Source organism: Pongo abelii, chromosome 7 (genome assembly GCF_028885655.2).
Source record: "Pongo abelii isolate AG06213 chromosome 7, NHGRI_mPonAbe1-v2.0_pri, whole genome shotgun sequence".
In the NCBI taxonomy this organism is placed as follows: Eukaryota; Metazoa; Chordata; class Mammalia; order Primates; family Hominidae; genus Pongo; species Pongo abelii.
Window position 1 is genome coordinate 130928781 of NC_071992.2, and position 21810 is coordinate 130950590.

General features: G+C 33.2%; 1 long non-coding RNA gene across 1 annotated transcript in view; it reads left to right on the top strand.

Annotated features, from left to right (window-relative positions):
- The first annotated feature begins 5544 nt into the window (after positions 1 to 5544).
- LOC129060808 (uncharacterized) overlaps positions 5545 to 21810 on the top strand; it is an 89023-nt gene continuing 72757 nt past the window's right edge. Inside the window, exons 1-2 of the long non-coding RNA XR_008527704.2 lie at positions 5545 to 5634; positions 19709 to 19888. This is a non-coding gene — a long non-coding RNA (uncharacterized LOC129060808). The remainder of the gene's footprint in view (positions 5635 to 19708; positions 19889 to 21810) is intronic.

Consider the following 21810-nt stretch of genomic DNA (forward strand, 5'->3'; position numbering starts at 1 on the left):
GTTTCAGGAGACTGACTCATTTTTAACACAGAAATAAGAAAACTTGAATGGTGTAACAGTGGGATATGCCATCAAATAGTTAAAAATCTTTTGTATCAAGAGACCAGGACTAGGATCAATGTACCAAGGTAATATGAATGCAGATTCCAGGTCCAGATAAGTACAAATATAGCATACTATGGTCTCTGGGAGTCTGTGACACTAAATTCAATGTTCTAGAGTCAAAGTCATCCCATATGAGGGCTGTGGAAGCCCAAGTATTAATACAGCAACATGTGTCTGTCATTGGTTGAGTGCTCTTGGGGTAATAAAGTATCTGGCTCTAGTGCCCTGTCTTGAGCAAAATCATAGCTCTTTCCTCCAGAGAAATCTCCTAGACTGTTTGAAGTCAGGCACATGTGTGTGTCAGTGACAAAAGTGAAGGGAAATGTGTAGGGCACTGTGAGCTTACTTGTAAATATAAGAATGGGATCCCAAGCCAAGCATGGTGACGCACATCTGTAGTTCCAGCTACTCAGTGGGCTGAGGCAGGACGATCACTTGAGTCCAAAAGTTTGAGGCTATAGTGAGCTATGATTGCACCATTGCACTCTAGCCTGGATGATCAAGTGAGACTCTGGCTCTAAAAAAAATAAAAGTGAAAGAATGAGACCCCAAAACATGCATGAAAAGAAAGAAGCATTTTACAGCAGAGATTATGAAGTCTAAAGGATATAAAAATTAGAAGTATTTTATTCAAGGTTAAATAAAATTTAGTCAGCTTGAATAAGTGAGAAAAAAATTAGCCCAAAATTGATTTTTGTTTTAGTCGTACTCCAAACCTTGCAAATCAATTCTGAATGATGGCATGGCAATTGTTTTGCATACCAGAATATTGAAGAAGTATCTTCTTTTCCAATCTGCCTTCATAAAGTAGATGCCATAGATAGACAGATAGAAGACAGACAGACAGATAGATAGATAGATAGATAGATAGATAGATAGAAATATAGTAAACAGACTATATATATATATAAAATACACATCTTTGAAAACTTAAACACATCTTTGAAGATTTAAAAAGGAATAAATGTAAAAGATTTCATTTTTTAAGTATAGTATTAGGTATTGAAATGTTATATCTACACATATATATGTATAGATATATATGTATATATACATCTATACATATATAGTATATACCTATACATATATATGTATATATACATCTATACATATATATGTATATACCTATACATATATATGTATATATACATCTATACATATATATGTATATACCTATACATATATATGTATAGATATATCATCTGTTTACAATTCCATTTAGGCTATAGTTCACAATGTGTATATATATAGTATACAACACACACAAATACAATGCTCCTCCTACCCCATTATTTCTTCTTCTCTTCTCCAGATGGTGGAGTCTATACAGTATAGTGTCTTATAGTAACATAGCTCGTGAAAAGGAAGGCGAGGGTTTTAGTTTTTCTTTTTTTTTTTAATCTGCTTTGCTACAGGCTATGGGAGACTAGCTCTGCTCAATATAATACTTAGCTCAGTGAAATTATCATTACACACTGACAACAGAAGGAAACTGTGGCTAGCCTTGCTAAAAGAGTCTTAAAACACATATATCCTTCAAATGGTATGCATTTTGAGTAACTGCAATGGTATTGCTTCAGGCAAGTTACTTACAGACTTAAGACCAGACTAATTGGTCTTAGAATGGGCTGAACAATTAACTTTTGCTTTACATTAAAACAACTTTATTTTAATTTCAATTGATCATAAGGCATGAAACATGAAGTTAAAAAAAGCTGAAGGGTATATGGCAGAAAAAAATTTTACTGTTTCAGATTTACTAGTAATTAAGACAGCTGTGTGGATAATGAAACATGCAGAAGTCAATTTTGCCTGCCACCAGATATTTAGGAAATTTTGGCCTGAATTTATAAAAAGTCATAAATTCACAAAAGGAAATTTGAATGCTTTTTTTTAATTTAAAGAAAATATCAAAATTTCTTGATTATATAATTTTTTTTTCATTGCCCAGAAGTTGCATGATATAGTAAGTTTTAAGAAAATAAAGTTGCCGAATATCTACCAAACCCAACAATTCCTATCTTGAATTTGGGGTTTTATTCTGTACAAATATATTCAAAATTATCTTTATTTTATGCAAATGCATTCAAATTAAAAGGGAACCATGATATATGTACTGTTTTATAACTCTTTAAACTGCAAACACAGCTTGAGTATTTCCGTATTTTAAAGAAGTCTGAAAGCATGAATTTAAATTTGTATAATATTCCATATTATAGTCCCTTATTATTGAAAATTTAAATTGTTATTAATGTTTTATTATTCCAACCAATGTTCTATGTTTAAAACATCTTTATTCATAAATATATGATTATTATTTTTAATGCATTCTTATACATATATACACCTAAAACCATATATGTAATATGTAACATTCTATGTGTACATAATATATACAGTAAGTATTCACTTAACATTGTCTATAGGTTCTTGGAAATTGTGATTTTAAGTGAATGACATAATAAAAACCGATTCTCTCTTTCTCATCAACATTATAACAAAAAGACTTTGAAGGAAACAACACTATTTGAGAACCTGCTACGTGGTATTTTGCTTAAAGTTACAAAGAACCTATACCAAGAAACTATATAGTTTCCAGGAACATATTGATGACAGTGAAGACTTACTGTATATAGTTATATATATATATATATACACACACACACAAACACACATATTCAAAGAATATATATATAAATTTCAAAGAATATATATGTATGTTTATATATTTAAACTTTATATGTATGTATATATATATTCAAAGAAAAACGACAGTCAACACAGTTAAACAGACCGGGATGATTCAAGACTATTGTAATAGGGTTATTCAAGACTATTGTAATAGGGTTCAAGACTGTTGCAATAGGAGAAAGAAGCTGAACTCAACTCTGCTGATGCAAATGGTGGAAGGATTTTTAAGGGCTAGGGTAAGCTAACAGAAAAGTACTGGAGTACATTATGGAGAAAACTGGTCAATGTGATTCGACCATCTGCTTGTTAATTAGCACTTATCTAAGTTAGATTATTTCCCCTCCTCAAAGGCTTGAATATGGGGTCGCTATCTCATTTCGTGCTGACATTTCTAAGACATGGCTTTCAAATCCTTAAGAAAGACATTCCTGGGTTGTAAAACTGGCAAGAGTCTGGGAAAAGATTTACATCTCAAAAAAGCAAAGGTTTAAGGTACAATGGCAAGTTTTCTAAAGTAAATGCTGCAAGAAAAGAGAGGTCAGGGTCCTATAATCTGGAAGAAACATGTCTAAAGTTTAATTGAGCCAAGGGTAATATTAAGGCCATCTTAATTATGTATACAGATAGCTATTGGCAGATATGTCTATATTTTATGTATATATCCTAATTGTCCTTGTATATTTATATATGTGCATGTATATACATATATATTTTTTGTTTTGTTTTGTTTCTTTTGTTTAGTTTTGTTTTGAGACAGGGTCTTGTTCTGTCAACCAAGCTGCAATGCAGTGTTGTGGTCACAGCTCACTATACCCTCAAACTCCTTGGCTCAAGTGATCCTCCCACCTCAGCCTCCCTAGTACCTAGAAATACAGGTGCATGCCACTATGCCTGTCTAATTTTTTATTATTGTAGAGATATGCTATTGCTGTTTTGCCAGGCTGGTCTTGAATTCCTGGCCTTAAGTGATCCACCCACCTTTTCCTCCCAAACTGCTGAGATTACAGGCATGAGCCACCTTGCCCAGCTCTTATATATTTAATATGAAATATTTTCATGTATAGTGCCACCACCATCACTAGCCTAGATTATTTTCTTCTATCCCCAACCCTAACTTTGAGAATTGCAGTATTATAATGTAGAATATAATCTTAATATTATATACTTATCTTCTTATGCAAGAATTATTTATAAGATACGTAATCTGCACTAATGTCACATTTACAATATATAACTGCAGTATTTTGTATTGAAATACACAGTTTAAATTTTAAAAAATCTCTATCTAACCAGTAACTAACTGGTAGATTTTATGAACTCTTCTATTTGATTTTTTGTAAGATATCAAAGTCAACTATTTTCATGAAAACAAAACGCAAGTCTCATTTGGGGAGCTAAACAACAAACACGTGTTTTCGTGAGATTACGTAACAAATAACAGCCCTTAGTTTTTACAAGTCTACTATAATACAAAGATACAGATCAATTTTCATGGGAGAAATATTGACAATGAATACAAAATTAATAAAAAGCATTACATGACACTAATATAACTGAGTTGTTTAAATGAATTTAAAGGGTTGGCATCCAGGAATTGCTGTTCTTTATACTATAGTTACATTTTCTCATCAAAGAAAATGAAATTCCCAAGTACTTTGAATGAATTATTACAAATTCATGCTTCTGGGTTTGTATCTCTGCCAGTGTTTTTGCCACTGTCCTGTCATGTGACCTCAGACAAGCTAATTAATCTTTCCTGTTTGTTTTAGCCCTCTCATCCATTAAATGTGCCCACAGGGTGAATTTTCAGGCGAGCACATACTGTAGTTCCAACAAAAGATCTGATTTCAAGCCAGAAGAAGAATACAAGACAAAAGTGCCCAATAATTTTGCTTTCAGGAGCACTTTTGTTCCTAACTTCTGTACTTCACATCAAATTGCGATATGCAGCTGCTTCTGAGAATATCTGGGGAATGTAAATGTTAATTCCAACTCTTCAACATTTGGGGAATCACAATGTGAATAAAATAAAATTTAACTATAGTTGTGATGTGACTATAGTCATGGTGAAACAGGTTGTCATTAATGGGAAACATGGGGTAATAGAGGAAATATCACAGAAAGGAATACACAAACAAATTTGGGATGCAATTCCTATGATAAATGGATATTATCTACCATTTATGGTTATTTTCTACCCTAAAATGGAAGGAAAGGGAGGAAAATGTGTGTATAGAGAAATGAAATAGTGGCATGTATAGACGTACACTGTTATTTTTTTTCTATACCCTTCTTTAAGTCTATGAGGTGTGGCCACCAGATTTCAAATCATCTTACTGAGACAACTAAATAGAAAAATATGCATTGCAGATATGTGATGATGGGTACATAGCCACCAGCCCTCTATGTCTATTAAGCACTTGAAATGTGGTTAATCTGAATTGGGATGTGTTGCAATACAAACACATCTTTGAAGACTTAAAAAGGAATAAATGTGAAATATTTCATTTTTTTAAATATATTGATTAGGTATTGAAATGATGTTTAGGATATATTGAATTAAAATGTGTTATTAAACGTAAATGTACCTGCTTCTCTTGCTTTTTAATGGGGCTTTCGAAAATTTAAGGTGGTATATGTAGCTCTCCTTTGGATTCAGGAAGGGTATAGGAAGTTGCTGAAAATAAGAACATGATAAAGTGGAAATGCTGAGAGCCCCTTAGCACATCAGCATGCATGCAATAGAACCAGCAATGTGTAAGTGAGGTTGTCCGTTTTTCTCTTCAACTGTCACTGGTGAAGGTCATCCATAGACTGAAACATGGTGGCCAAGAAAAGGTTAGCTGTGATTTTCCTCCTACTAGTTTAAGTTTCTGGTAATTAAATTTCTGTTAAAATGATTTTAGGGGAACACGTTAGAGAGATCATTAAGAGGTATGCCTGTCCAATATTTCACCTCTAGGCAGAATGCTGAAATCATTCAGGGCCTGGCACAGTGGCTCACACCTGTAATCCCAACACTTTGGGAGGCCAAGATGGGTGGATCATTTGAGGTCAAGAATTTGAAACGAGCTTGGCAAACATGGTGAAACCCTGCCTCTACTAAAATTACAAAAATTAGCCAGGCGTGGTGGCATGCATCTGCAGTCCCAGCTCCTCATGAGGCTGAGGTAAGAGAATCGCTTGAACCCGAGAGGTGGAGGTTGCAGTGAGCCGAGATAGTGCCACTACACTCCACCCTGGGTGACAGAGTGGGACTCTGTCTCCAAAAGAAAAAAAAAAAGTTGCACTTGACAGGAGAAGTGAAGCCATGTAACATTTGACTTTGTAACAATAAGATTCTATCACTATGCCTAGGACATAATAGCCTCTGCATAAATGTATTTCAAATCAAAGAGTAGATGCAGTTCAATAAAAACACCTATATCCAATGAAATATACTCACTGAACCCATGAAGGAGTCACTGACTGTTTTATTAGGCATAGTCTATCTTTTCTTGCATTGTGATTGCAAAGTGAAAAACATTGGTGTCAAATTAGCCTAAACAAAATTGTAAAATCAAATAAATAATACTAAAGCTACTAATAATGGCCAAACTTACTGAAAATTGATCAAGTGTGAGGGTCTCTCTATCTTAATGTTATTTCAGTCTTTACAACTTCTGAATCAAGTAGTCACTATTAAGATTCCCATTTCACACCTGAAGAAACTAATAGAGGTTATACAATGTACCCAAGGTCATGTAAGTGAAAAGTGGCAGAGCTGGGATTTAAATTCAATCAATATGGCTTCAGGAATAATGCAAGGATGAAATCCACACAGCACTTAATACATAAAATCTTTCAATAAATATTATCTATTGTTACTATTAATATAAATTAGACTGCAGTAAAAGGGATTAGTTACAGGTTTGGTAGGTTTTCATGTAATAAAATCAACCTGAAGTTAACCACTTTAGCTTTTGTTTTCCTGGAAATAAAAGAAAAAATTATTTGTGTTTTTCAAAAACATCTGTGTCAATGCTGTGTGATTTTTTTCACCTTCTTCTTAATTCACCTCCTCCTAGCTTTTATTTGAAAGATGATGAAACAGAAGACCAGAAGAGTTATTCACTTGGTTAAGCCATAAAGCTTGTAGGTAGTTGGGCCACAACATAAATTTCAATCTGATTTCAAAATTCATTCACATAACCAACATTCTAGAGCCATACAGAAAATCTGCTTTAAAAGCTTTTTTTTTTTTTTTTTTGAGACACAGTTTCACCTTGTCACCCAGGCTAGAGTGCAGTGGTGCGATCTGGACTCACTCCAGCCTCCACCTCTGGGGCTCAAGTGATCCTCCACTTGGGCCTCCTAAGTAGCTGGGACCACAGGTACTCACAACCATGCCCAGCTAATTTTTGTATTTTTTGTAGAGACATAGTTTTGCTATGTAGCCCAGGCTCGTCTCAAGTTATCCTCCTGCCTCAGCCTCCCAAAGGGCTGGGATTACAGGCATGAAATGCCACACCCAGCTTAAAAAGCATATTTTAAAAATACATAAATAATTTGAAAACAATATACAATCAAGGTGAAGAGATAGTAGGCATTATACTGAATTGAAAAAATTATAATCACCATTAATTAATTAAAACACTAATAACTATTGGAAGGTTAGTAGTACCCATAGCATTATGAAGTGTGGATAATCCCAAGTGCCTAAATTGTCATTAAATGTTGTTATTAAATGTCAGAATTTCGCATCGTGTAATAAAGTCAAAAACTAAAAATAAGACATATTTACAAGCTTCAGTGCTTAAATTCCCAAAATTAACTAATATTCTTTAATCTTTTTTCTCTTTTACAATCTTTGTGTTGTAAATTATGCAACATGTCTTAGAAAAAGTACATCTAGAAGAAATCAGTTTTAAAAAGTATCTTCACGCGTTTCTTTAAACTGCTCACTTAAAGCTAGTTAAAACAGTAAGCATAATTTTGTTTAGCCTTTCATTTTATAAGTTTAAGATGACATTTCCTTCCGCCCTCTTTTGAAGAATCATTACCTTGAAAAATGAGTTTGGCACGTTTAATCATTCCACAATATCCCTTATATTCGACTTTGAATGGCATTTTCTTTATGCAAAACTATTCTCTAGGAAATACTTTCTCAAAAAGTTTCTTTCTTATTCTACTTGTTGGAGGAATGATTTTTGACCAGCGCCTTTGTTTCTGATAGAGAGACACATCAGAATCACTAGTGGGAAAGCAGGTAACTGGAGGAACTAGGCACACCACCAGGGAATTGCTCATGCCACGGACCCACACACACACACAAATGGAAAGGACTCAAGTATGAGAGGCTACCGCATGGCACTCTAGAGTAAAAATCCAAAGCAACAGGTCAAGGGAAGGATCTTGGGGTTCCTGGAAAGCATTTTTCAGAAACTGATTTTACCCTTGAGACAATCTTTGATATCACTGCTTATGTCATTTGCTAATAAATCTAATTACACAACGTTGTCAAAAGTTGAAAAAAAATTTTTTTTGATCAGATACAGCAAGAAATGTCCCTTTAATATCAAGAAATTGGTATGGATAAACAATTTCACTATAAAATTTTCCAAACTTGTGGCCAAAATTAAATATTTATAAAATCTTCAAGGTTAAATATTTATAGTATATTTTTGGCATTATTGGTTTTTAAAAAGTCATTTCATGACAGTGTTCATAAAGTGAAATGTATTTGAGCTGTAACACATTTGTTTTTAAAAATTAAGAATGTGGATTTTTATTTTGAAGCAATAATAGACTTGAGATTTAACTTACCGGCAAAATTGCAACTGTCAGTTTTACTAAGATTTCTGCCTTTCAGAAAAGTCTCTGTGGGTATTTTAGTGCCCTCGAAACGTGGAGTAATTTTATAATTGATTTCTTCTGACAGGGTTAATTAAAGCCTTTAACAGCTCTTCCTTAATCTAGAAAACAAGACAAAACAGATGCTACAGAGGAGAGACACCAAAATACCACACTGGATATGGTTTTCTAACATACCTTTTTTTTTTTTTTTTTTTTTTTAAGAAGAAAGGGGATATTCAGTCGTGATAGCTGAGAAGGATCAGAATCTTGCAGTCATAAGAAAGTAGTGAAAGAATGTTGAGTTTACCCCTACATTCTTGGTTTGGCCATAGATGTGTGACTTTCGGAATGATCAGTTAGCATCTCAACAATTTTCCTTATGGTAACATATTAAAATGCTTATCTGAATTTGTAGAGCCTACACCCCTTTTGCATATTTTCCTACTTTCTTCAGGATCCTATACATTTCTCCATGTATTCATATATATTTCAAGGAATTTGGTGATCCTGGGTTTTATTAGCTTAAAGAGAATAAACAGCTTCTTATAAGCACATAAATTAATCATTTCTACTACCTCTGGTCATAAATAGAAGTCCATTACTTTTTATAAAATGGAGAAAAAAAACAAAATATTAATTAAATGTGTCACTCATGCCCATGACAATCAAGAACAGTTTTTTTATATCTTTCTATGAAAGTTGCCAATGAGTGATATGTAAATGCTTTATAAAACATAGAGAACCTAGGAATAACCACGCTTGCATCTGATTTAGATGATATGACAAGTTTCTATGTCAAAAAGAAGTAGAGATCTGTTTCATGCCTTTAAAAATGGGTATTATTTCAAGTCAAATTTTCATTTTAAATTGTATGCACAATTTCCTTGTTATGCAATGAACAACTGTGTATGTTATGCTAGAACATTATGGAATAAAAACAATTGCAAACTTGTGTATTTAGACTTGTACTTGGGCAAAGTCAATCATTTCGGAAATATATTCTCCACTGTGATGCAATGATTATCAGGAAAGCATACCAAATCTCTCCCATTCTCCTTTGACTCTCTCTTCCTCAGACACATGCAGGGTTATCTCCCCAGTGATGTTTTAATTGGGTGAGGAAAGCTCCACTAGAGACACTGGTAGATAATATTTCCATCCAGGCCTCTATCCTGCTCCCTCACAAATAGAGAGTACCTGGTGCATTCTCATTAGACGTATCCACTGGGTCTGAAGCAGCCCTGTAGTTAGGAGTCTTAAACAACTTAGTATTTTGAGAACACCAGTATGCATGGTCTCTTACATATGACTATATGCCTTCAAAAGATGATTTTACCTGCTTTCTACCATCCACATATGCAGGAGTCCTTATCCCCTATTACTTCAGAGAGTTAATACCCTCTTTGCATGTATTTACCTAGAATTTGTCTCTCTAGAATAAGTGTTTAACGAGCCTTCTAGTTCCCCTGCTTCCCTAAACAGTCTAGCCACAGAATATTTAAGGGTCAAATCTGCAACTTAAAGCCATTGTTTTTGTTATTTGAACAATAATAGTAACACATGCAGTTGAGTTAAACTCTGATCTCAATTTCAAATGTATATTCATCTTCTAAAAAGCAGGTGCAATTTTCCTTGCAACCTCCTTTTGCTTGAAAGAGATTCTTTCCATCACATTCAAAGTCAACAGTGTCTTGGGTCCAGTCTCGATATTATACTTCAATCTTCAAGTCCTGACTCAGCCTTGGTGTAATTCTGAGTGAAGGAGGAATCAGAGGAGCACAGAGAGACTGGTGAGAATGAGAAAAATAAATCATTGTCAGCATTTTGTTAAAGTATAAACTTACATACCAGCATTTTTAAAGGCACTTTGCCAATTTACTGATAAATTCACACAATGAAATTACGCTACAGCTTTTTAAAGGTCTCAACATTTAACAAAAGACTTCGATTTTAATCTCAGTTTTGATGCCAACACAGTATATGACCTTAGGTGAGTTGCTTAATATTCCTGAGAATAAATTATTTATCTATAAAATGAGGGTTTTATTTTTCAGATTCTTCTGAGTTTAAAGTTTCCATGTTGCTGTAGTCTCTGGAATATGCAAAAAATAAAGTTTTATGAACAAACAAAGAGAAGCTTCCTGCTAATCATTTCAACTATGTAGGCAAAAGAAGAAATTATCTTACCCTGCTTTAATATATAGATGAGGTTGTAGGGTTTGCTATAATATATAGTTTAAGGTGACGTTTCTGGTAGTCTAAATATTATTTAAAATAAAGTTCATGCCATAGTGTTGTCTGAGGATGTTGTTACTGTGGGGCTTTTATCAAACATCTTGTCTAACACTTAATGTAGGAAGAAATGTAAATGACTTTTCAAAGTGATCAATATAATCTAAAAATATGTATATGTAATGACAAATCCTAGCACTCAGTGAGATGATTTATATTACACAATTCTAACAGTCCTTATGAACTGACATATATTTGTTGTTTTAATAAAATTTTGTTTACTACTTTAGTAAGTCATTTTCAGTCCCTAGATTTCCAACAGAGTTTTGGTTTCCTCTCATTGACACTTGATATATCTCTAATACGTATAGCATGTACACACCTACACAATTATGAAATAGTATCTGCCGTAGTATCACAGCCAGTACTACTTACATGAATTTATGATTATTTAGTATACATTTAATACTGGTACAAAATATGCTGTAAATCTGTTATTTCTAGAAAACCATATTTTAAAATTTGCACATTTTTTAGACACTACAGTATCTAAAGTAAGCAATTCTGTTAATATAAGCATTGTTTAAACAAGCTATATTTTAGAATTTGAGTTTGGTGGTTTGGCTTTTTTGTTGTTGTTCCATTTATTTGCTATTGTGTTTATTTTTAACAGGAAGTAATATACACAGTTTTAACATGGGGCTTCTCCTCGCCATGCACCCCCGTACTCTGCTGTGTTGGTTGTGGACGGTCAGCGGCAGCAATCCTAGACCACACTCCTTCCTTGTTGCATATTTTTGCACCTTGCCCATGAGAGTCCTCTCTATCTTAAATGCCTTCTACTATCAAGCCTAAATGGAAAACTATTATTCAGCCTTGAAAATGAATCTCTTTTTGGTTTGTTTTTGCAGAGACAGGCTCTTGCTCTGTCATCCAGGCTGAAGTCCATTCATAGCTCACTGCAGCCTCGAACACCCAGGATTAAACTATCCTCTTGCTTCAGCCTCCCAAGTAGCTGGAACTATAGGAGCACACACCACTATGCCCAGATAATTTTCTTATTTTTTGTAGAGATGGGGTTTCACTTTGTTGCCCAGGCTGGTCTCAAGCTCCTCCAGCCTTGACCTCTCGAGGTACTCAGATTACAGGTGTGAGCCACCATACGCAGCTTAAAACTAATCTTAAATCTAGTTTTCTCAGTCAAATACTGAAAACAATCTAGTTAGTTTCTGAATATTACAATAACGTATTATGTGGTTGTAAAGAATTAAAAGCAGCTACATCTGTAAATAATTATATAGGAAGATCTGCAGATTATTCTGTAAAGAGAATATTATGATAAACTTTTTGTAAAAAAGTACATATCAACATTTTTGCACATAGAATGTTGAAGAAAGTACTATTAATACTTGCATCTGGGGTAGGATGAAGAATTTATTTTCATTTATATTTTAATTTTAATATTTTACTCTCTTCATATATTACTTTCAATTAATAATCGTTTATTTAAAAATCCTTCAGACAGTTATTTTTTGCCCACTCAAGTAAAATTAATTATTACTTGCTTGTGTCCTAAGATGTTAATGTTCAGATGCTTTATGTCTGGTGCTCCAGTAAGAATTTCAAAAATCGTTATACCACCTGACATATTTTTAGGGGAACATCTAAATATTCTCATTGGAAATTCAAAAGCATATAAAGAATGTAATTTTTAGCATATGTAAAATATTTCAAAAACTTTTAAATATGTTCAATGAATATATATAAATATGTTCAATAAAATCTAAATATTATGACAATGTGTCAATTTTATCTTGTGAAATCTGAATAAGATTATCTTTAAGTTCCAACTTATACATTGCTTTAACATTTTCAATCTCATACAGAATGCATATGATATAATAAATGTTCTTCATAGGTTGTCCTATCATACTTCTTTGCGGTGAAAATTGACATTTACTTAATTTTAAATTTGCTGTTACAATGAAGATTCAATTGTCAGAAATTTTCTTTTGAATTCAATTGTCATTATGGTTGTTAATGGTTCCAATTTTAGTACATGTACTGTGGAAGTGAGCACTATAGTTATTAATGGAATTGATCACAACAATATTAGTATTATTACAACTTGATAAATATTAATTGAATACAAAACAATATTTTTTTCTACATGATTCATGTATCCACATAGTATTTATTACTACAAGGAGACAAGGTTCATTATTAATTGTATTACAGTTTTTCATTTAATAGATGCAAAGGTGGAAGAAATTTTTTCACAAAAATACAAAGTAATAGGCTGGATGCAGTGGCTCACACCTGTAGTCCCAGCACTTTGGGAGGCCAAGGCAGAAGGATCACTTGAGTCTAGGAGTTCGAGACCAGCCTGGGCAGCATAATAAGACCTCATCTCTACAAAAAAAATCCAAAAATAATTAGCTGGGCATGGAGGGCACGTGCCTAGCCACTTGAGAGGCTGAGGTTGGAGAAGCGCTTGAGCCCAGGAGGTCAAGGCCGCAGTGAGCTGTGATCTTGCCAATGTATACTCCAGCCTGGGTGACAGAGTGAGACACCCATCTTAAAATAAGTAAATCAATCAATCAATTAATATCAAGGAGTGTAAAGAGTTCTGATGTGGCATCATCACTGAAGTCTGAACTCTTTCCAAGGTGTGACAAAGAGAAATGGTTAGTTGATTGGACCTTCCTTCAATTTTTCTTGAAAGAAAAGAATTGAAGCCCATCTACTTTTTATTCGTTTCTTCTCCTTCTTTTCTTTTCTTTTTTGAAGCATGGATATGACATCTTTATTTTCTGAAAGGGGAAAGGTAAGAGTGGACCATGTATTGTATTTGCTGGTCTCCCTAAAGAAAACAAGCCAGAAATACAAGAAGTTGATGAAAGTGGACATCTAAGGCGCCAGAAGTGGGTAAGAGCCAGCCCCTCTGTGTGTTTGGAATATTGCGTCATGTGAATTTGCACTGATCCTAAAACCAAAACACAGATCCTAGGCCCCACCAATCAGAAAGTCTGACACAGCTGCCCTGCAGTGAGGAGTTGGAGGTTGTGTTCCCAAGAGGTGGAACCTATCTTCTTTTAAACGATTTTGTTGCCCAGTCATTACAGCCATGTGCTCAGTTTCCTCAAAGGAAACCGAATACTGAATGTTAAAACTTAGCAATAATGATCAATTATATCAAGTACTCTTTTACTTAAAGGCAATTTTTTTGGATATTTAAGAAAAGTTTGTAAAACTGATATTGTTATAAATTAAAACATTTTATATACAATATTTTTCAGGTTACAATGATGTGTTTCAAGTATAATATTGCAAAAGTATTGTAGCTTTTAATTTAGCTCAATGTAGGAAAAAATATTGACCATATAAATAATTGAAAAGGTCTGTGATTGTTAATGTTAGGTGTCAACTTAGACTGCATTAAGGAATGCTCTGAGAACTGGTAAAGTATTACTTCTTGGAGTATCTGTAAGGGTGTTTCAAGAGGAGACTGGCATGTGAGTCCATTGACTGTGTGAGGAAGATCTGCCCTCAATGTGGGCAGGCACCATCCAATTAGCTAGAGGTGGAATAGAACAAAAAGGCAGAGAATGATGAATTCTCTTTCTCTCTCCTGGAGCTGGGGCACGTTTTTTCTCTTGTCCTTGGACATCAGAACTCCAAGTTCTCTGGCTTTTGGATTCAGGATTTTTCTATTGAGTAGTTTCACAGCATAAATATGAGTAAGAAAGCCAGTCTATGCATAATCATTTCATCAGTCACATTAGTTGAGATAATTGTGAGCCATTTCCAACGTAAACACAAATTGGATTATAAAGTATCCAGAGAGGCAACTTCTGAAATGGTACAATAAAGACTTTCAAAAATCTACCCCTTGATAAAAGCGATGAGAACACGTGCACATGTCAAATCCAACTTTCTCTGAACTCTGAAAATTAACTAAAGACTTACAGAAATCTACAGTTATTTATTCAAGAAGATAGCAAAATCTCTGTAAGAAGAGCCAGTCTCGTATTAACTTGTGCTGATCACAACTCCCTACCCCAGTTCCATGGTAGCCTTAAAAGCCAAGAGTTTCACAACTACAGTAGCCAGGAAACTAGGAGCCTTGTAGCCATTGGAAAAGGCTGGCATGATGGATTTGGAGTTCTCCAAACGTCTCATGCCCAGAGAACTTTTACTATTTGACCTGATAGCTTGCTAAAAGTTTCAGTTGCAGAGTCTGTCTCTGTTTAATCCAAGTCAGAGCTTACTTTACAAAAACAGCCTTAGCCACAGGGGATTTGTCAGAAATAATCAGTGACAATTGCTTAAGATCACAACTGAGGTGGTATTATCAATCGGGCTTAACAAAACGCTCAACAAAAAACTTGAGAGAAAAATTAAGGAATGTGATGTTCACAGGGGGCTTTGAAAAGCTCCCCAATAAATCTTGAAACCTAGAACAACACACTTTAATGCAAGAAAGGCCTGAGAAGGCCGAAAGCTCTGACCTCTCAGATCTTTAGGTTCTGTGAAGTAGGAAATGAAGCCTAGGCTGAGTAAACAGAGAATTCCGTGGCCATATGTGGCAGGCAATTTAGGCTTCACAGAATTAGTCCAGGAAAGTCACTACACAACAAACAGGAGCAGCAGCAGCAACAACACACAGCAGCATCAACAAACTTTGGTGTGTGTGAAGAACTCTGGTTTCTATAGTTGCTAATATATATTATTTAAAATATATTTTTCATCAAAACACTAAGAGACATGTAAGAAACACGAAAGTATGGGCTCTACACAGGAAATAAAGCCGGCAATAGAGATTGTAGCTGAGAAAGCCTTGATATTTGTATTACTATAAAAATAACTTAGCTATTAAAAATATGTTCAAAGACTAAAGGAAAATATGTCTAAATGATCAGAAAAAACTGTGATAGCGATTATTTTACCAAACAGCAAATAATAATAAAAATGTAAACTATCTTTTGTTTTAAAAGACCTAAAGAGAAATCCTGAAGTTAAAATTTACAATAATTGAAATGAAAATGTATTAGAGGGGCTCAACAACACATTACAAATGGCAGAAAAAATAAACAACAAACTTGAACACAGGGCACTTAAAACTTTCTAGTCTGAGAATCCCAAAGGGAAAAAAAATATATAAACAAAGCCTTATAAACACCACCAAGTATAAAAACATATGCATAATTTCTAAGAAAAAAGAGGAGAGAGAGAGAAAAGGGCAGTAGGAATATTTGAATAAATAAAAATCAAAACCTAACATGTCATATTAAAAACATTAACCTGCACAACCATGAAGCTTAAAAATTCGAAGAAGAAAAACCAAGAGATTCAGCCCTAGACACATTTATTTTCAGCATTCCTTGGACAGTGGCTGATCACACCCAGACACATTATTGTTAAACTGTCTCAAGACAAAAGAAAAATATTGCAATAAAAATAGAGAAGCAATTTAATATAATATCTGCCAAATTTATCCATGGTGTCACGAATGACAGGATTTTCTCCTTTTAAAATGCTGAATAGAATTTTATGTGTATGTATGTTAAATTTTCTTTATTCCTTCATCTATTGTTGGACATTTACATTGATTTCATATCTTGGCTATTGTGAATAATGCTGCAATAAACATGGGAGTACAGATATCTCTTTGACATACTGATTTCAATTCCTTTGAATATATACCTAGTAGTAGCATTGCTGGATTATATGTTTGTTCTATTTTCAATTTTTAGAGGAATTTCCATGCTGTTCTCCATAACGGCCATACTGATTTATGCTCCCACCAAAAGTACCCAGACAGCAGTTTCCAAGGGTTCACTTTTGTACCATCCTCTCCAAGGCTTATTAGCTTTTGTCTTTTTCACAATAGCCATCCTGACAGTTGTCAGATACCACGTGTTCTCACTCTTCTCAATTCTAAAGAATTGATTTCACCAAACTAAGAATGGAATGGTGGTTACCTAGGGTTGATGCAGTTGGGGAGTGGGTTTGGGTCACGTTAGCCAAATAATACAAATATTTCAGTTAGAAGGAATAAATTCAAGAAATCTATTGTATAATATGGTGACTATAGCTAATAACAATACTTTGTATTTTTGAAAAAATTAAAATAGATGTTAAGTGTTTTCATCACAAAAATGATAGCTATGTGGGGTAATGCACATGTCAATTAGCTACATTTAGTCACTCCATAATGTATGTGTAATTCAAAATATCATATTGTAGATAATAAATATATGCAATTTTATCTGCCAATACTAAATAATAAAATTAGAGAAGCAAGGCATCCTCAATATCTTTAACAACTAACTTAATTAGAAACAATGTAGGTTAAAGGGCAGTGGGATGTTGTATTCAAAGTGATAAAAGGAAAAGAATGTAGCCAAGAACTGTGTATTTGGCCAAACTGTCCTTCACAAACAAAGGAACAATTGAGATGCCCTGAGATAAATTGAAACAGAGAGAATTTATTTGCTATCAGATGTGCCATAGAAGAAATAATAGAGTAAGACTTTCAGGCTTAAAAGAAGGGACACTTACAGTGTAATCTGAATACACTTAAATAATAAAGATTATTATTGAATAATTAGATTATTATTACTAAAAACTATTTTTTATTTGTAACTCATCTCCTGATTTAAAAATAACTGCATAAAGTGATATTTACAAAACTGACTTAATGTATTCATAACATATAACTATGTAATTTGTTTGACAATACTAATACAAGGAGGAAAGAGATGCAAAGCTGTATTTTAGCAAGGTTTTTGTATATTATTTAAATTAACTTGGCATTAATCCAAAGTCTATTGTTTTAAATTAAATGTAATTTTAATCCCCAAGACAACTTTAAAGAAAGTATTTCAAATGATATAGCAAAATGCATAACAAGCAAATTAAAGTGTTGTGCTGTAAAATACTTAATACAAATAACCAGTAATGAAAGAATACAGGATCAGAAAAGACATAAGATACGTAAAAATGGCAAAATGGCAGGCATACATTCTATATGATCAGTCCATACATAAATGTAAAAGTACCAAGAGACAGATAAAAAAGGAGATTAGTAGTATAAAAAAGTAAAAACAAACAATTTTGAGTCAAAGTAGTAAATAAGTTCAAAGCAAAAAGGTTGGAAAATATATACCATGCAAACAGCACCCACAAGAGAGCTGGAATGGCTATATTAATTTCAGGCAAAATAGACTTCAACAAAAATTGTTACTAGAGACAAAGAATAATGGATTATAATAATAAAAATGTCAGTAAATCAATTATAATCATATATGAATTCAGGTTACCTTATTTGAGGCCAAGATATCTTGTTTCTAACCCTATTATTTGCCCATATCAGAAATGTTTAAAAGCTTTATCATGAATTTTGGTGCAAAAGGTGTTCTAATTATGCATTTATTTGATTTTTCTACTCTTGATAATTATTTTCCATCTGAGGGATGTGCCATAATAAGATTCTAGATTAGTATGAGGAAGATTTTTGTTTTGTTTGTTTTTGTTTTTTGGAAAGACAGAGAGGGATGATTTTAATAAAAAAGTTTGGAAAGAAGAACTGCGTGACATGCCAACCATAGATAAGATCTCAGTAGTCAATTTTATTAGATTGAATCATATACAATTGCCATTTTTTATACAACTTAAATATGTACAGTTTCCTATGGTTCAATATTAATAAGAAAGAGTTCGTATAGAAATAAATAATACTTCTGGAGAAAATTTGTATATCCCTAGGAATATATAGCTACATCAGTTTGATAACGATTTCTATATCATGTCACACTTAACTCACTGCATTTTAAGTACTTGTTCATGTCTGTTCTCTAACTAGGCTCATGATCCTTTAAGTAACCAGCCAAACCTCACTTATTTTTTACTCTCAGATACAAAGCATAATAACAACATTACGGATGTTACATGAATAATTAAATACATGAAAATTTCACATTCCCTTCATTTTTGTCATTCTACATTTATAAAATCTTTCCAGCAAGCTCTCCAACATCATCTTACATAATCTTTACTCAAGCTACACTGGCTTTCTTTTCTGTCCTCAAATGCACTAACATATTGCTCACCTCAACATTTCCACAAATGTTATTTTATTCATTCCTTTATTATTTTTGCCTTGACTAACTTCTATTAATAATTCAAATCATAATTCATATTTGAATTCTTCTTCCAAAATGCTTCTTCCAAAACACTTACCCTGATTCACTCTTCCAACATTAATAAGGTTGTCCTTCTCATGTGTTCTACATAGCATATATATGTGTTATGTATCATATATATGTGTGTTATGTATCATATATATATTTAAATAGTCCAAGAGAAGGCAATTTATTTTCACTTTATCAATCAAACCATGCAATCATATGTTTCGATGAAGGAAAAACAACCTCCTTAATATATTTTTATGTTTTCTTAATATAACTATCATTCATGGATGTACTCATATATATGCATATATATATATATATATATCTTACAGTGATTTAGAAACAAAGTAGGAACATTAATAAAGTTATAATTTGCAAAGAATTTATTTTAAATATATACATACTTATACATACAAACAAGTGATAGTTTACAAGTTTAATATTAACTTAATACTAAGTAATATGAAGTAATAGCCATGTATTATTGATTCTTCTTTAGCATTTAATGTGCATTAACATTTTATAAGTAGCAATGTCTCACTACATCTTCCAGTAGATGTCATTTGTCCATTAATTTGAACCACTGAGAAAAAAGAATTTATATGTCAAGGTTATAAGATGCTAAAATATGGCATTTAATTATCTTGTAGTTGAATAGAGAAGTTAAGAAAGAGCATGATATGGAACTAATGGACCAGCAAGAATGCAAAGTACCTTTCAGCACTGAAGTAATTGGGCAGAACAGTGGAAGAGACCACAATACATGATGACTTCATTAATTTTCAAATTAAAGGGCAAGATAAGGCGGCCACTATCATGGAGTTATTAAGGTAAAACAAGCTAATCAGCACATTTCAAGTGTAAGTTGTCAGCTAATCATGCAATGAGTACCAATTTCTGAACAGTACAAGAGAAAGCAATTTATTCTCCCTTTATCAATCAAACCAGGCAATCATATGTTTCACTGGAGAAAAAAAATCCTCCTTAATTTATTTTTATCTTTTCTTAATATGATTTATCTATCATGCATTGGTAGGCAAACTATCAGAAGACAGTGATTTTTTATTTCATTCTCAGAAGCATTAGAAAAATGACTTTTTTTTCAAAATAACATTAAACGTGAAAACCTTTCACACTTAGTCACACTGACATAGTGATCGCTGTCATGAACCATCAACTCATTTATATCCTTAACCCCCTTTTACCAAAAAGTTTTACTGGTAGAAATATTTAAAAACAATTTTATACAACACTGTATTAACATAGTCTATATGTAGAATGCTAAATCTGGAAGTGAGAGAAAAATAATCAGGACAAAGAAATCATTTTTTCCCAAAAACAGGGCTCAAAAATTTAACCCCTAAAACAGAGCTAGAAAATTTCTTGACAACAATTATCTTAAGTAGCAAATAAGGAAAACAGCTCAGAAAAGGTAAAGGCCCTAGGATTACATTGAAGGCCTATATTTGCGTTCAGTTTACCTAACTAGCAAGGGAAAAAAACAACATTTAATTAATGCTAATGACCATGTCTGTGAAATGCTTGTGTATAAAAGCAAAATTGATAGGTAGATTGAGAAATAGGTTAATAGGTAGAGATAATTCTGATACTGAGGGTGATAAGATATCAAGGGCTAGATGTTCCCTCTCACCATAAAAAAAGACTGAAAAACTGGGCAGAGATATAAAACAACATTTTTCAAACATTGAATAAAAGATATCACAGAATTGTGATCCCTGAGAAAAGGGAAATGAATAAAGTGAGCCATACAATTGCTCTGGCTTTCTTCCTGAATTCAATTTCTTGAATGTGTAAGAAGAGAGGGATAACCAAACAAGGCATAGTGTTCATGATGAATCAAGTAGGCTAAGGCAGATAGAAATTATGTGACTGTGTTAGAAGGGAGGCAGTATGCAATAAAAGAACTCTAGGAGACCCCTTAAAGCTTTGTTGATTACTAAGAAGTATATCCACAGGGTGAAACTCTATGAGTCTGAGCAGGAGGAATCAGAGAGGTGGGAGCTGAATTTATCCCGGTGTAATAGTAGGACTGGGAACTGTTCGAATTTCAATCATTTAGGGTAGAGAGTCATCAATTATTACTTTGGGTATTCAACAGAAACCTCAGAAAGGCCACACTTAATATTTGGGCTCAACTATACTTACATTAAAGGACACCTTAACAGAGCTTAAAAGTAAGTCTCCAAGGATAAAATTGAACCAAAGTAAATTAACTGCTTGCCAAAACAAGCTTCAGTTCTCTTTAAAAGAAGATAACAAAACCCAGACACAACAATATAAAATTTAAAATATCCAAGATCCAGAAAGCAATAAAATATAATGCATATACAGAAGACAATCAGTCAACAGAAAGAGACTCAGAAATAACAGCCAGAGGTATTAAACAGCTTTTATAACATGCCCCATTATTTTTTTAAATGAATGTAATTTGCAGAGAAATAGAAATGTAGAATAGAGCCTGAAAGAACTCCTACAGATGAGAAATACAATATCTAAAAGGCAAAATTAGCTAAACAGAAATATATTTTATCTATTACTTATTTAAAATAACAGATCAGTAAACTTAAACACAGCAGAAGAAATTAGCTGAGGGAAGGGAAGACACAAAGAGGAAAGCATTGGGGAAAATAGCGTCGTAGTGACCGTATTAGTCCATTTTCATGCTGCTGATAAAGGCATACCTGAGACTGGGTAATTTATACGGTAAAAATGATTTAATGGATTTACAGTT